We start from the raw sequence: 17,319 nt of genomic DNA on the forward strand, positions 1-17,319 counted from the left end.
CACGAATGTGCTAGAACTGTGGGCAAAGAGCCGCCGGCACCGCCCGTGGGGCTGGGCTCCCGCGCTCGAAGTGAGGGTAGATGCTAGGAGCCTGAGCCCGGCACCCAAATGGCATAAAATAAACCCGACATCGCCCACATAGTCTTCAAGTACGGCACTATAGCCGAGGAGACCACAAGTCCCAACATGCAACGCGGCCCAGCGGGCTAACACTTCCCAGTAGGTAACGCGACCAGGCCGCCGCCGCCGGCGGAACGGAGCAATGCATTCTGGGAGCTATCGTCTCGGGCTGAGGTCGCGAGGAGCAGTGCATGCAGGGAAGTGTAGTTTCCATCGGCCACATCGGCATATCGAGGTGAGGAAGAAGCAGTTGCGGGCCGCAATGTGGGATGCTGTGGGTGAGGTCCTGCTCACCAGAGAGAGACAGAGAGGGGAGGATAGCCATGGAGATGGCTCCCTGCGTGTGTTCACGGCTGGGCCCTTTACAGACAGGTGTGGGGACATGGGCACTGCTGAGACCCAAGAGCTCCCAGCCCTGTCACAGCCATGCTGAGATGAGCTAGTAGGGACAGGGAGAGGCATTTCCACTTGGTTCTGGCTAGGGATGCAAGTAGGGACACTGCCTCCATAACCCACCCTTTGTTCACATGCTGCCACCTTCACTAACTAACATGGCTACTAGTGATGGGACCATAATGTCACTGGGTCCATGAAGGAGCAATTTTAACCAGGCTCTTAGGAATTTCACTGTTTTGTGCAGGATGATACCAAGGTAGGGTGACAATACGTCCTGTTTTGGCTTGGACAGTGCCTTTTTTAAGCCCTCTCCCGGATGTCCGGACTTCTTTGGCAAAACTGCAAGAGCAAAACTGCTCTTGCCAAACAGATGGGACAAAAAAGGGGGGCGTGGAGGAATGTTCAGGGGAGGGGAGCGGCAATGCCAGACCTGCATGGCAGTGCTCTGGTGAGCAGTAACGCCAGGTAGCTCCAGTTAGCTTTGCAAGGGGGAGGCTTAGGTGACCAGCACAGACCCACTCTCTGGATGAGGCCTTGGGCAAGTGGCTCAGGCCAGCAGCCTTCCATGAGGATGAGGGCCTAAGGCCAGCTCTGTGCAGGGGAGGGAACAACATGGCTTGGGTGAGCCCCACCTGAGTAGGGGAAGGCAGCACGGGTGAGCCCCATGTGGTGTCCTGTTTTTCCCTTTGGGAAATCTGGTCGACCTATACCAAAGCCCCTTAAATGCAGTGCCAAGCCAAGTTACACACAAAGTTACACACAAACTAACTGCTTCAGTGTGAGGGCCAAGCTGGGTGAAGTTACACAACAAGCTGTTTCAATGCAAGTAGTAAACTGGGTGAAGATGCATAGAATGCATCCATGTGAGCTCCAAGCTGGGGTGAAGTTCCACACAAGTCGCTTCAATGCGAGTAGCAAGCAAGTTGAAGTTACAAACTAGCTGGTTCTGCTAGGTTCTGCAGGAGCATCAGGATATAAGTGAAATTAGATTAAAAATTACTTAAATGCAAGTGCCAAACTAGGGATGAAGTTATGCACAAAAAACCTGCTTTGACATGAGTGCCAAACCAGAAGTGAAGTTACACACAAATAAACTGCTTCAGTATGAGTGTCAAACTGGATGACATGCATACAAATCACTTTGATGCAAGTATTAAGATAAAGTGATGTTGCACACAAACTGCTTCAATGTGAGTGTCAGGCTGGAGTGAAGTTAATCACGAACAATCCACTTTGATTCAAGCACCAAGCTAGCAATGAAGTTACACACAAAGCAATCCCAGGTTAATAATATAGGTAGTAGGTTAGTAAGGTTAAGACATATATTCCAAAAGATCTAAGGGGTTCCTGCTTGTCCACTGGGCAACCCTTATGAAGATTTGCCTGTTAAGCCAAAGCCATAGGCATACTATGTAACTCTCAATATAGGGCTTGATCCTTCAAAACTGTGATCAGTGTGATCCTCAGCAAATCACTTAAGCACACACTTTAAGCATGTTATTAATGTAGAACACTCATCTGCTTAATTTTAAGCACATGCCTATGTGTTTTGCTAGATCAGGGCCAGAGTGCACAACACCTTGTAGGATTGAATCTGTGTAACAGTGATATTCAGACTGAGGCTTGAAGCTTAGCTGAAAATGGCTCTTTAATGTGTCTCCTGTGGCTCTTTGCAGCATATGTTATTAAAACACCAATTGATTTAATTATTAACCAATCAGGATGTTATTAACCAGTTGTAGTTGATAAAATAATAATACTCGGTCAATCATTTTGCTGTGAGAATAATATATATAAACTAAATATTTCTCCATCATATTGTTTAAATATGAATATGTAGAACTATAATAAATGAAATAATGAATTCACCCTACTGTGGCAATTTTGGGTAATGTTGATTGCTAATTTGGCTCCTGAACCCCTGAGGTCTGAGTGTCAGGGTCCTGATCCTCAGGTGGAGTAAATTGGCATAGTCCTTTAGATGTCAATGGAATTATGCCAATTTATGTCTGCTGAGGATCTGCTCCAGTGTCTCCTGTTTGGCTTGCTTTTATTCTCAGGAAATGTAGTCTCAAGCCTACATTCATGCCACTTTAGGCTGTGATTTTTATCATATATCATAAACTAAACAGGTTACTACATGGCTGAGATGTTTCCAAGGAAAACTCAGGAAGCTGAAAAAGCAGTGTTGATTATTCAGTAGTTTGTCTGTTCCGTGAGTCAGTATTGAACCATTGCCTTAGAATAGGTTTAGGGGGAGTTAGAAAAGATGTTTTGTGTCCTTACTGCTTCTACTCATTAAATAGTACTCCTGGTATTATTCATAAGAGTAAGGGTGTTACTGTTCAAGGGAGGATATAAATGCTTCTCAATGAAAGTGTCAGAAGAGAGTACATGATGTGCAAGAAAAGGGGCTGTACCTCCCTTTTACAGATGAAAATGTGAAGGCGACGACAATGAACTTCCACAAACATCTGTCTGTGTTTGAATTTCATTGCTAGGATATTCTAAGTGCAATACGTCATCTGAAATTTTGAGTGTGCCTGAAAACAGGAATGTACTAGATTTTTATTTTATTTCTTTAATGTTCTATATTTTGATATTTTCTACTTCTTTTTTCCTCAGTATTTTGATATTAATTAAAAAGTCATGTTAAATTTTTTGTAAGATTTTGAAATATTTACAAATTCTTTCAAAAGACAGACTACAGAAGTCAAATAATACTTGATTTACAAGACTCTGTACAGAGAAAAATATATTCACCTTTGTAATGAAAGTCCAAAGAATAGATTGTCATATGAACAGGTTAAAAAAATCATGAGACATTTGGCTAATTTTTTTTTTAAATTCTTTAACACTGGATCATATTTCTTAGTCCTGAGCATAGTTATTGTACTTACTGAAGGCCATTTTTAAAAATTAGCTTTACATTTAAAAATAGTATGTACAATAGCTAAAGATTCTAATGCTATGAAACATTATCTTCCTTCTTTCTCCACACCACTTTTGCTGATTAGTTTTAAAATAGTTTTATTTGGGGAAGATTGGCAGTGATGTACAAACATCTACAGAATGTTAATTCAGATACAGGGCAAATCCAGCACCACCATAAATCTATAATTTTCCTTACTTCACTGTCACTGTTCCTGAAATAAAGCTGCTTAACAGGGCATCTGGGAATTCCTTTTGCATAGGGGAAACACTGGCTGGCATGGAGCCAGCATAGCTATCTTTAAGCTTATCCTGTTGTTGCAGCATCTTGCACTACAGTGATCCCCAGCTGTGTAAAAAGCCTCTGTCTCCAACCCTATGTAAATTAGATTGAAGCTGCTCTAATTTATGACGGGAATACAGTTGGCCCTGCCTTCTCCTAGGACTGGAGAAATGTAAAGGTGGCTTTTAGCTTCCTTTGTCCAACCCACACCTCAGGTTCTATGCTTAGCACTGCTGGGCCACACCTGGGCATCTGGGCTGATCACTCTACAGCTGTATGGGAACATTCTGTATCTATCATCACCTTGCAGGAATATTTTTTTAGTCAAGCTTTTATTGTATTTTTAGGCAATAGTAAATCCTGAAGCTTCTTTTCTTTGAGCCATTGTAAACCTGGTTCAGATTTTGCTAATTTAAGTAATCATTTTAATTGTCTCATTCTCCTTGCATTTCAGGAAGTCTCCTCAAATACAGTTTGTGAGCTCTGTGAAGTGCGTGAACTGACAGGCAAGTCTTTTCTCATAATATGATAGTGTTACTTTTCTGTTATCCTTATTATTGTTCTAGGCTGTGTTTTTCCCTTTGGAAGATTTTCTACACTATTAACACAGGGTTTTTTTCCCTGTTATTTCCTCTGCTTGATACACATACAAAATAAGGTGATGGTGAATTATGAATCCCTTTAGAGATGAGTACACTTTTGCAATCTTATAACCTTTGGCACAAAACACATAAACTAGTGAATGGGCTAGCACTTAAGACCAATTAACCACTGAGCATTATAGAAAATAGATATACCAGTTAAAAAATTCAAGGTAAGTTCCTTTTCCTCAATGTGGTGTATGTACTGTACTGTCATTTTTTTCATATTATGTGGTTAAGAAGAGAGGAGATAATGAAGGCTTCTTAAAGGTCCCTATAATGCACCCAAACTTGTGCTAGTTATAATGGTTTTAAAAAACAGAATGAAAACACAGTCAAAAGATCATCACACAAGGAACCATTTTCAGATATACTATGGACTGTGGTATATTCTGCTATCAATTTGTGCACCTAACTCCCATTAACTCTGAAAGGGGTTATGTGTATGCACTAAAGGAAAAATGTGACTGACTGTTTGTTAATAGATGCTATAGGAATTCCTTTTAATTGTATTATATACATTTTGTTAATTAAAAGGATTAATAGCATAAGTCTGGAGAGATGAAGCATCTAATTTTTCAGTCATGTATTTATTTTTTACATTTGTTTTTAAGTTGTATGATAAAATATGTTCTTTGCTGAGATTTTGTGAAGATTAATTATGGTTTGTTCAGTGCTTTGCAATTATAAGTGCTTAGTGTTATTAGCAGTATTATTTACCATTATTTGGCATTTTAGTAACTGGCAGTTGCTAAAATGTTTTATGACTTCAGAAAAAAACAAAGATTACATAAAAGAAAATAATTAATCTTAAGAAGACAAACAATGGAACTATGCAAATGTTTATAATCCTAGGTAGGTTTTAAGCCTTTCTGGTTATAGAAAAAGGTCAGTATGCTGAAGACAAGTAATAAACATGACAAAGAGCAATAAAATATAAGGCTCTAATAATAATTCTTTGCATTTATATACTGCCTTTCATCCGAGAATCTTAATCAACACAACTCATATGTACAAGGAATGCATGGATGGTCTTGTGCCTTCATACCAGTTGTAGTCCCTGCCAGGCTTCTTGATGGTGCGGTTCCTTGGCTATATTTGTCTCCTAGGAACTGAGGTTTTATTATCTCCTCATGGCATTCTCCTCAGGATCAGAATGGAGATAATGTGCACACCACCATCCTGTCCCATTTTCTACTAGCACCTGGACACCCCAAGAGGGCTCTTCAAGTCTGAGAAGAGGTGGAGCATTGCTGCAGAGGTGGCTGAGCCCATTTCTGCTGCACTCAGGGGGTCCTTTTCTACATGTCTCTGGGAGAGCACAATGTGGAGCAGTGTTTTGAGTTTATGTTGTGTGATTCACATTAGCACAAGAAGAAATGATAAAGGAATTACCCTGATGTTTAAGGAGACTTCTGCGATCTCATTATTAAGTTGTCTGTTCAGGGTATGAATTTTCCCCAGAAACTAAAGAATTTCAGATGCTTTGATTTTTAGTGCAACCATCTGAAATGAGAATTCGACAGCATTGCAGTCATATCCAGTCTCAGTTTGATCAGAACAGAGAGCCATCATTAGAGATGAGCAAACTCAATAAATTTCATTATTGAGCTATCAAATAAAATCCCTACAATTAGGAAAATCAGAGTCCTGTTGAACAGCCTTGAGGTAGCAGCCCAGTGTTACTACCACTCCATTTGGATATGTACATTGATGCGAAATGTCAGAATATTGATAGATAGCTATCTAGGTCTTTCTGGAGAGACCCTACTAATAATAGCATGAGTACAAGGCTTTGGTTGCAAATGTATTTTGCTCCAGGGATAATACGGTACCAAATTCTGTCCTGGCATAGATGGGGTCAACTTCTGTTGGCTTCAGTGTAAATTATGCCTGCTCACATCTGGGCTGAATTTGCCCCAAGATATGAGAAGATGAAAGAAGTGCAAACAAATATTCTAAGTTAATCAGAAATGAAATACATTTGTTTTATGTGTTCTGTAATTATATGGTTCACTTTAGTCCAAATTCACTTTTACCATAAATTATAGAAAAAAAATTGAGGTTAAAAGTGACCCAAATGTAGGTGAAGAGCTGCATCCTGGTTTAAGTTGTTAAAGCAAAAACATTCCTGGCCCCTAACCCAAACTCAAGCTCTGTACCTATTATGTTGTTTATATCACTCTTTTCATTCAAGTGTTATATCACTCTTTTCATTTTAGGGACATCATTTGTTTGAGTTTCAGTGTTTTTTACTTATATTTTATGAGTGCATTTGCGAAAAGGGAGAGGTGGTTTTTTATACATTATTTTATTCATGATGAAGATTCCATATTTTAGGGTATCTCTACACTACCAGCCTTACAGAGCACAACTGTGGTGCTGCAGCTGTGCCACTGTAGGGTAGACACTTGCTATCATGATGGAAGGGGTTTTTCCACCACAGTGGTAAATCCAGCGCTCCAAGAGGTGGTAGCTAGATCAATGGAAGAATTCTTCCATTGACCTAGTGGTGTGTATTCTGGGGCGTATAAGGGCAGCTTAACTGTGTTTCTCAGGGGTGTGAATTTTTCATACCCCTGAGCAATGTAGCCAGGTCAAACTAAGTTTAGGTTTAGACCAGGCCTTAGTGAGCTTTCAGCATAACTTATGTCCTTTGATGTAATCTAAGTATACAACATGATAAAAGATTGACAGGCTTTACATAAGAGACATTTATGCTTTTTTTTTTTCAATAATTTTCATTGTGGTTTTTGAGGGAATGGTGTTGTTAAGGAGCCATCTTCTGGTAAGAAACAAATTAATGTTGTCACTGTTTCAATTGCCTGAAATGTAGTAAGTATGGGGGAGCTTTGTTTGAGTCTCAGTTAATAGTATATCTGGGACAACAGATATTAAAGTATGAGGAAAATCCATGAATTCCAAGGAAGTAGAATCTCTTCAAAGAATTTCCCAGAATCAAAGTGCTGTTGTTTTTTAAATGCTTGCCTACCTATCTGTAGAGGTTAAAGTGAATGTTTAGTATGCAGAACCCATGTAGAGCAGGGGCCATGGATATTACATCAAAACTGGTATAACCATATAGTCAGAAGTTGAAAGAGAATTTTTCTTTTTGTTAACACTGGATGCTAGTGATATCAAAATCTAGCATAGATTTTCAGATGTGTATGTGGGATCAAAATCTAGCTAAAGCTGTCGAGGTGTTTAGGCTACTGGAGGTAGCAATATTTAAATAGCTCACCTATCTAGTTTTAGGATAAATTGTCCTCCATTTCCACTCAAAATGAAACAGTTGTATATTATAGCTGTTCTTCACCTTAGTGATGAGGAAAGAATCCCCATGTATGTAAACCTACATTGCATATATCAAAGGGCAGTTTTTGGTCAGTTATTGTGATATATTTGTAATCACTAATGTTTCAAAATCCAAGATAAGGGTGTAACAAAAATGGAGCTCTACAAATCAATAATTATTATTAGTCTATAACATTCTGTGATTGTTGGTAAATTGAATGTTCCCTTCCATGGGAGGGAAGATGGTCTTGTGATTAGTACACAGATCAGAAAATCAGATGAACTGGATTATTTCCCCCTATTTCTAATACAGTTATCCTGTTTCCTTTTTTGGGGCAAGTGAGTTAGGACCTGATCCTCCTCACACTGATATCAAAGGAAGTTTTGCAAGTGATTTCTGTACGAGCAGGATCAGGTTTTTATTGTCTCTGCCTTTGTTTTCCTTAAAATGGGAATAATAATATTATGTCACAGATGAGAAATGAATATGAATATTCATTAATATTGGTAAAACACATTGAGCTCTTTGAATGGAAGGCACTATATACATTAAACATAAAACATTATTATGGTTATTAAAATTGGATCCATGCTGCATACAGCATAAGTGCTCTCCTTAACAGAGAAATAAATAAATTAATATAACTTTCTATTCCAGGATCCCACCCCATAGCATTTTTAGTAAGCTAATGGAGTAAGCCTTACAACATCCCTGTGAAGTAAATATGACAAGTATTAGCCTCAGTTTTATAGATGGGACAACTTAGACACAAAGGAGTTAACTGACTTGCCAAACGTCAAAGAGCCATTCAAGAGGTAGAGCCAAAAGTAGAACCCAAGACTCAGGTTCCATGGTCTAACCACAAGATCACATTACCTCTCATAATTAAAAATAATATTTAGAAGTAAACCTTTTAAATGACTGATATTTGTCATGTCTCCTATGGCTAAAAGGTTAACTCTTTCAGGATGAAAATGTTCTGTGGACCTTTAGTTTAAACTCGTAAAATCTGTTAAAGCAAATTTCATACATTTCCATTAAGAAGGCAAATTACTTCTCTTAGGAAAGGATCAAATGCATCAGATAGAGTGGGTATGCTATGTTAATGAAAGGAGGTGGAGCAGTGAGGGTAGAAGAATTGATGGGACACTTACAGTTCAAGGAATTCAATGCTTTTCATTTATGCTGGAAAAATGTAAATGATGTCACCTTCTCCTCCCGGTGCAAAGTTATCAGGCAGACATCACTAAATGCATCATATATCTGACATTAAAATGACTAGAAGGTTATTTCCTTCTATTTCTTTCCTCTTGGAAATCTTTCAAGATTTTATTGTAGATAAAAAAAAAAACACTGAATAATGCTGCAGGAAACAAAGCTTTGGTAGAGTCTTACTACTGGGTTATTGCCATTCTATCTCGATGCTGATTGAAATCCAGAATGTTTGTATCAAAGCCATAATGAGATACTGGCAAATATCTTTCTGCACCACTGGAAATGTAATCTTTCTATTGAACATTTTGTCCTAGTGAATTTCATCTGCAACGGGAATAGGCATTTTGCATTTGAATCAAGGAGGTCACTTCTTTGGAGCCGATGATGTGATATATACTCTACTCACCTTTAGATTAAATTGATCCTTTACTGTGTTGAGTATAACATAGTGAATTTTTAGAAGAAATTATCTTAATGTTTCATCTAAATTAATTTTGAGTATTAGTGCTACTACCCCTATTTGAATTGTGGCTTTAACTATAAAATGACTGCCAATTTCAGTGCAACTATTCCCTCTATAGCCAATTAGGCAATATTCAATTGCACTTCTTTAATAGAAAAAATATAATCAGGTATTCTTCATATAATTGTATAGTTGATAACATTTTCCTCAGTTCTCCACCAGTAGAGGTATTGTCCTATAAATAATTATTCAGAATATTGAAACTCTTAAAAACAGTACGTGGAATTCATGCACAGCATCCTGCTCACCTTATTCTCAGAAATAGTCTTATTGACTTAAGAAAGAGAAGCACCCTATGAAGACTGATTGCAGACCATAATATATAATGTTGCCCCTTTTGACCTGAGGGGCTAGGCAAAAATTTGGGGCCTAATAGGTTATTCCAGTTGGTAGGAGAAATTGGTCACAGTCAGGTATTTCTTTGATGCAGGTTTGTATATCTATAAAGAATGTACAAAGTCTGTGTCTCTGAATGCAGAAGGAATCAAATAACAGGAAACAGCTTTTTTTTGCTTGCAGCAACAAGAACATTCTTTTCAGCCTGTACCCTGACCCAAAAACCTATCCCCAGGTTTCTTCCAGGGTCAGCCACCGGCTTTTAGCAGCTCCTTCAGGCGTGCATTTGCATTCTCTCTTTCACTCTAAGTCTTTCCTTGTTTTTTTGGTCTGTTCTGCCTTCACACATACTCCCTCCCATGCCACACGCCGCCGCCCCCGCCCCCACCCCCCCGGCAAAAAAAAAAAAAAAAAAAAAACCCTCAGGAAAAACTCCTTTTGGCTTAGATGAGTTTACATAGTCCTTTTGGCTAGGGTTACCACATTTCAAGTTCCCAAATAGAGAACATTGCCAGGGATAGGGGAGAACTGGAGGAAGGGTACAGTTGAGGGCTTCTGGAGAAGGTATTTGGGGGTGCTAGGGAGGGGAGTGTGTGTACTGGGAGGGCGTATTTGGGGGGTGCGAGTGGGTATTTGGGGGGTGCTGGATGGGTGCATGTATACTAGGAAGGGGTATTTGGTGCGGTGCTGGAGGGGGTACCTGCAACCTCACACTCGAAGTGGGGGGCAGTGTCATGCCCTGCCATCGTGACAGGGAGTGGCTGATGCAGAGCCTCTCTGTAGGCCTCTCCCCTTCACAAGGGCAGGGGGCTGAGGCCTGGCCCTGGCACCCTTCCTGGCCAGGCTCTGAGGCCCCATGGTGGGATAGGCAGACTGTCAAGAAGTGCTTGGCAGCTCTGCTTACCTGCCGCTCAATTGAATCGGAAAAATCGATCTGACGGCGGCAAACATTAAATGAAGGATTATCCTTATTTGTGAGGAATCCAGTCCTGCTCAAAGGTGCTTAGGCCAGTCCATTGTTTCTATATGCATGCCTCTGTGGGGCATGTACCTTCAGCTTTGTGTTTGTCTGCATCTATTCAAGCCATGTGAGACACATATTTGGGGATATGACCTAGCAGAGTTTCATATCTGCACATATGTATGACATTGCAGGAAACATGCTACCATAACAATAATGTTCAGTATGTTATGAACATTCCACAAACACCTTACATGGCATACTTTGCATCAGACCATACACAGTTGCACTGTAAGGGTGAAAATGAATGATACACAAATCACACCATAAGGGTGTATGTGGGGTACAGTGTGTCACACCCCCACTTCAGGGTCAGGTGACAAACCGTGTCCGTGTATAGTTTCCCTCCATGCCGTGAGTCACTGTGGTCATTTGTGGATTTGTTTGTTGACATCTGAGCCAGTCCTTTGTTCCTGGAATGCTGAGCTGGGTCGTTCTATACAAGTCCTAATGAGGTCCGAATTGCTCCTCAGCTCTGTAGATTTTTGCCTAGATGTGTCTCAAGCCATGAGACACACATTTGGGAGTATTACATAGCGAAGCCTTATAACCATACACATGACATTGCAACAAATATAATAAAAAACGTTCAGTATGCCATGAACATTTCAAAAACATCTTACATGACATACTTTGCATTAAGCACTGCCCAATTACACTATAAGGACGAACATAAATGATACACAGTTACACTATAAGGAAGATCATGGGGGGTGCAGCGTGTCACAACAGGACAAGTGTGAAAGAGAGATTGGAGCACTGTGGTGTTAGTTGAAGCTAAGTAAGTGAGTTTACCCAGGGATAAAGTGTTGAGAGAGAAGAGTCCTATATCCTTTTATGAGCATGGTGAAGTGGGAGGAGAAAGAACTGCCCAAGGCAGTGGTTTTCAACCTGCTGTCCATGGGCTGCTTGCGGCCCAATCAGCACACATCTGCAGCCTATATGACATCATCAGAGCTATACAGGTTGTATATATATTGTGTGGATGTGGCCCACATAACATGTAGAGAGCTGGATATAGTCAATCGGTTGAGAACCATTGGTCCAAGGGAACACTGAAAAGATTGTACGTATACGCATTTACTTAGATGGTGAGTTCTTTGGGTCGAAATCATTCATCTTTTCCATTATCCGTTAGTTTGAATTCCATTCATTCTTCTAATATGCCTGTATATTTCTGATGTCTTTGTATCTTTATTTATCCACTCACAGTACTTCCTTTGACTCTCTTTCTTTGATTTTTTTAAAACATAATTCTTTTGCTATTGCCTTACTTCATGGTGCAGATACTTACTGTAGATTCACTTCAACTGGTTTAATGATTGTCAGTTTAACTGTAGTGACAAGGTGGGTGAGGTAATACCTTTTATTGGATGAACTTAACTTTGTCAGGAACTACTTCTGTGTCTGGACAAGCCTATATGGAGCTTCTGGATGAACCAGGCCTTTGATGGAAGATCCATTTAAAGCAGAAGAACAGAATTATGCAGACGAGTTCAGAAAAGACAGGGCAAAGTGGTTTTGACAACCTTTAATGAAAAAAACCAACATGAAATCTGCAACAGGAGTTAAGAAATGTAAACTTAAGTTGAAGATGATGAAAACTAATTAGCTAAGTCTTTTTTAATCAAATCTTATGTGAGTTGATTATATATCAAGAGAAGAAACTGCATGTTTAGACTATATGTATTCCCAGTAAAATGGTAATGAGTCACAACATATCATTTCCAGTGCTTTCTGACCCAATGAAACATCTAGGGTTTTTCATTTCATTTTTGTTTCTTATAACAAATGGCTGGGTGTGGGTAACATTGTAATCGTAGTTGAGTAATGTGTGAATGAAAGATCATCTCAGCAAAAAGGTCTTTATACCAAGCAAAGCAGGGGTACAGTAGAACCGGGGTTATCAGATCTCTTTGGGACTTGTGCCAGATCAGATAATCCAAAGAATGAGAAAGCTCAGGGATGCTGCGCCATCTAGTGGCATCTGGAGAGATCACCCACTTCTGGGCCTGTGTGTGCTGATTGTTCAGTTAATATGGAGAGCTGGATAAATGGGGTTCTACTATATTTGTATTTCTGCCTGGGAAATCACATACAGGCATTTTTACTTTCATTGTACTCACTTATGGCCCAATCCCGGAAGTCTTTTAGGAATAAACTCCCATTAAACTCAATAGCAGTTCCAAGCATGGGGGCCTCATCCAAAGCCAATTGAAGTCAGTGGAAAGAATTTTTTTATTTTTCATCATAGCAAGTAGGGAGCCATAGTCATGGAGTAGGACCCCATTGGGCTAAGTACTGTATAAACACGGAACAAAAATACAGTGTGCCAAAAGTTTACAGTCTGACAAGAGACAACAGATGGAGACAGACATCTGTATCTGAATTTAGGCAGTTCAATCCTGTTTACTTTATTTAAATACTACATGCACTCTACAAGGATGACTGCAGTGATTAAGTAATTATGATCATTATTTTTATTAGTGTGTTTTCTTTAATATTTTAAATTGAATTTAGTGCTTGTGACAAGTGCTGCTTTGGCATGGATGTTAAATGCCTTTTGAAGCATTGCAGGATACAGGATTGTTGTCAGTGCCCTTTACCAGGAAGGTTTGGTTGATGGAAGAGCTTTTAGAGTCAGTTGTGTGGCCTTGACTAAGCTTAGGAAAAGTGAGATGTTTGAATCCATCATCTTTGAGATTGCTTGTCTAGGATATGGCCAGAAACCTTTTTCCTGTCTTCGGGGTCTGACAATACTGGAATCATAGTATTTCCAGTCTTCTTTTTGCATTGTTCCTTACTGGGTTTATGATAGCACCGCCTTACATAAACAGAATACTCTTTGGTGATTAGCCATTGTCCATTACTAAAATTGTAAATTGTATCCAGTGTTATAATAGTTAATTATTAACAAAATAAGTATTGGAAGGGAGATAAAATATCATGTTTCAGGGGCTTTAATCATGGTAACTGCCAGTGTTTAGGATGAGACTTTCGTGGAGTAGAATGCAACTGCCTGCTGTGGGCTTCTTACACTTTTGCCTGCAATATCTGCTGCTGGCCACTATCTGGAGACAGCACACTGTACTATATTAACCATGGGTCTGATCCAATATGGCAGTTCCTTTGTTTCTTACAACTTCAGGGATCCCTTATATTTTAAGATTTCTAGCCCAGTTGAAATTTTCTATTGCCTCTACAGTTTAATCTCACTGTACCACCAGTTTCATTACCTTGTTTAGGAGCTTGGGGGAGGGGGGTCAGAACTCTTCATGCTCTGTGATTGCACTTTCTCCTCTGTATTGACCAGTCTAAAGGTAGAGATTCTGCTCTCACTTGCATTATTTTATACCAGTCTAAACTTCATTGACCTCAACTGAGTTAACATTTTATTGTCTAAAGCCTGAACCTGTGAGGTGCTGAGTTCCCTCAGCTCCTATCATTTTAAAATGTAATTGACAGCACTCATCACCTCACAGGATCAGGCACTGAGTTGTTTATTTTTGCTATGAGGGCTTCAAATCACCCTTGGATAAAAGAGAAATTGCCTTGCACTAAACCATCCCCACAGCCCTGCCCTATATTTCTAGCAGTTTGTTTCCAAGGGGCTTGTACAATAGACCCATATGATCCTAAGATGCTGTACAAAATTAGATTAAAACAATAACAAAATGCTCTACCACATCAACCATTTTTGACTCAAGACTCTCTCCCCCCCCCCCCCCCAAAATCCCGAAATCTCATCCACTCCTGGATTTTAGGAACTTAAAGTTTAAATCCCCTGGTAACCTTACAACGTGCATCTTCCCCACTCAAGCACTAATGAGTCCTTGGGACTATGAAACCACAAGTACCTTTTATCTGGGAAAACAAAATAAACCTCTGTTTTACATTTAAAAAACAAGAAATTAGTAAAACTCAAACAGGGATATGGCTGACCTAATGAGTCTATTATTAATTGACTGGCCTGTTGGAACCCAGAACTCTTATTTACAATACTGTCCGCCACCCACGTTAGACTCAAGTGAGTGCCAGGAGGCAGCTCTCCTCAGCCCTCAGGCTGTATTCCAGTGAAGTCCACCCCATTAATTCCCACTCTGATCTGCTGCTGCCAGGTCAGGTTCTGTGAATTCAGCTCCTTCTGGCCTGCTACTGCCAGGTTCTGGTTCTGCAAAGTCATCTCCAGCAGCTTGGTTTCTGCCAACTCTGATCCTACAAAATCTGCTGAATTGTTACCACATCCGGTCCCACTCCTCAAAGAGTCCAGGATCTGTCTGAAATTAAAAACAAGATCCCTGGCCTGCTTCTCTGAACCTCTTGTTGAATTTGCTTCACTACCCAATCACAGTCTTTGTCATACCCTTTTACAGTTTCTCTCCCTATTATAAATACATTTATGTGCACCATTATCACTTCCAAAAATGGAACAAATTCCAAACAATACACTATGAAACACTGTGCAGACATGCACTGGGTGAGATGATAATTTATGTAAATTAAGTCTTCCAGAACTAACACCCTGACCCCCAATTGAGCTTTATTTCTCTGTACGACTTCTTGGGTTTACATCAGCAAAATACTTAATAGACACATTAAAAAGAAAGGAAAAGAGCAAAAAGGAAAGCTAAAGAAAATGAAGTGTCATTAAAGTGTGGTTCTGCAAATAGACACTTAGTAAAAATAACAACTTGCTCAGTACACATTTACTCATTGTCACAGATGCACATTTTAGTGACTCAGGCCTTGTCTGTACAGGAATGTTACATCACACTAACTGTAGTTAGTAGTGCCTTGTGTCCACACAAAGCCTGCTTTCAAAGTGATTTATTTGATATCTTAGGTTGAAGTAGGTAATCCTCCTTGCAACAGAGGTAACAGCACTTCACAATTAGTTGGCTTGCTCTAAGCTTCATGTGGACCAGTTCCTAACAATTGCACTGTTGGCGGTCCTCCAACTGGTATCCTACACTGCATTGCTTCACACCAGTATTGGCCTGTCGTGGTATCTGTCTGGCCTCCACTGGGTTATTTTGACCAGATGTAACCTTTCTGTTTAAATGCTGCTGTTGGGCAGCCAGGAATGCCCTTTTGTGATATCAGGCAGTAGTGAATTCACATATCCATTATAACAGCTCCCTTGTGCATCAAGGTGGAAACCTGCTGAAGTCCTGGACCTGAGTGCTCACTTTGGAGACCTGCATATCCAGTCATATAGGAACAAGAATCACGATAATACGGACATCTACAAGGCACTGTCAGAGCAAATGAAAGTGAGTGGGCACTCCTGGAGCTGGTTCCAGTGCTAAGTCAAAGCAAAGGAGCTCCGGCACAAGTATTGGAAGATAAGGGACTGGAACAGGATCTCCAGTAATGTTCTTACCACCTGCCCATATAATGAGAAACTGGATCACATTTTTGCAAGTGATGTCACCACCAAGCCTAAAGTTGCTTTGGTGAATGGTGCCACAGAGAACACAACATGACACAAGACAGCATGGCAAGCACCCAACAAACCACTGATGGTTCCCTTGACCCCATGAATGTCATGGATTTCAACCAGATTTATTAGGGCAGCCAAGAATTGTATGACTCAGCAGATAAGGACAATACACAAGAACCCCATATGGACAGCCATACAGAAATTTATGGAGGAGAGCTGTACCAGTACCCTACCTTGAAACTGCAGTAGGTGGGAGCTGTGCCAGTGAGTATGATATGCCGTATTATAATGCTACTGCTTAGGGGAGTTTTAAACTACTTTTTCCTGGAATGGGCTGTCTGACAGCATGTTGGGCAGAGCTATGAGCCTCTGTCTGCCTAGTTGGCATTTAACCTCCTCCCAACCAGCATGTTGTACATGCCAGAGACTGAAAAACGTATATATTTATTTCTCTGTAGTATCAAATCCCACTACTACTGGCTACCCTTTCTGCATCCAGTCTCTTCCTCTCATGCTGAGCTGCTTCCTGCTTGCTCTCCCTCCTCCTCCCTTCAGCTACTGGAGACTTCCCACACCTCCTACCCCCTTGCTGAGGATGTTGGGAGCATGAGAGTTACAAAATTAAATGCACTGTGTATGTCGTCTTTATGAAGCCACAGAGACAGAAAGGTAAAGAGATCATTAGACAAGGTACATTGGCTCACAGTTTCATTGGGGTCTCAGCTTTTACAGAAGTTTGCAGTTCATGACGTAAATACCTCAATTCAGGCTACAGACTCATTTCAAAATCCATAGAAGGCACTATAATGCATTTGGATATAGAATAATTTCTGTTGAAGTCTATTAATTTTGCAGTACACTTTATGCTCATCTGTAGGAGTCATACAAGAGAACTTGAGGCAAAGATAGTGCTCAATTTTGGCAAGCAGGTTGCATGGCAAAGCTGCTCGCAGTGTTGCCCTTATAGCAAGTGTTTTCACTCCTGCACCAGCTGGAGGCAAACAATCTGTGTAAACAGCAGCGCTGCATATCTTCCCAGTTTTCTCATCGCCTTTTTTAACAGGGCCTTTCTCTTTCTCCTGGTGACTTGCCTGTATGTTATATCTTCCCATGTC

At 40.2% G+C, this 17,319-nt stretch overlaps 1 long non-coding RNA gene across 1 annotated transcript; it reads left to right on the forward strand.

Annotated features, from left to right (window-relative positions):
• Window positions 1-26: 26 nt before the first annotated feature.
• On the forward strand, window positions 27-12,338 carry LOC137153656 (uncharacterized). Its single transcript, XR_010919866.1, has 3 exons — window positions 27-355; window positions 4,185-4,236; window positions 12,154-12,338. It is a non-coding gene; the product is annotated as an uncharacterized lncRNA (long non-coding RNA).
• The last annotated feature ends 4,981 nt before the right edge of the window (window positions 12,339-17,319 follow it).

The sequence above is a fragment of the Emydura macquarii genome, unplaced genomic scaffold, assembly GCF_026122565.2.
Source record: "Emydura macquarii macquarii isolate MOO-44397 ecotype Brisbane River unplaced genomic scaffold, CSIRO-AGI_Emac_v2 contig_1253, whole genome shotgun sequence".
NCBI lineage: Eukaryota > Metazoa > Chordata > Testudines > Chelidae > Emydura > Emydura macquarii.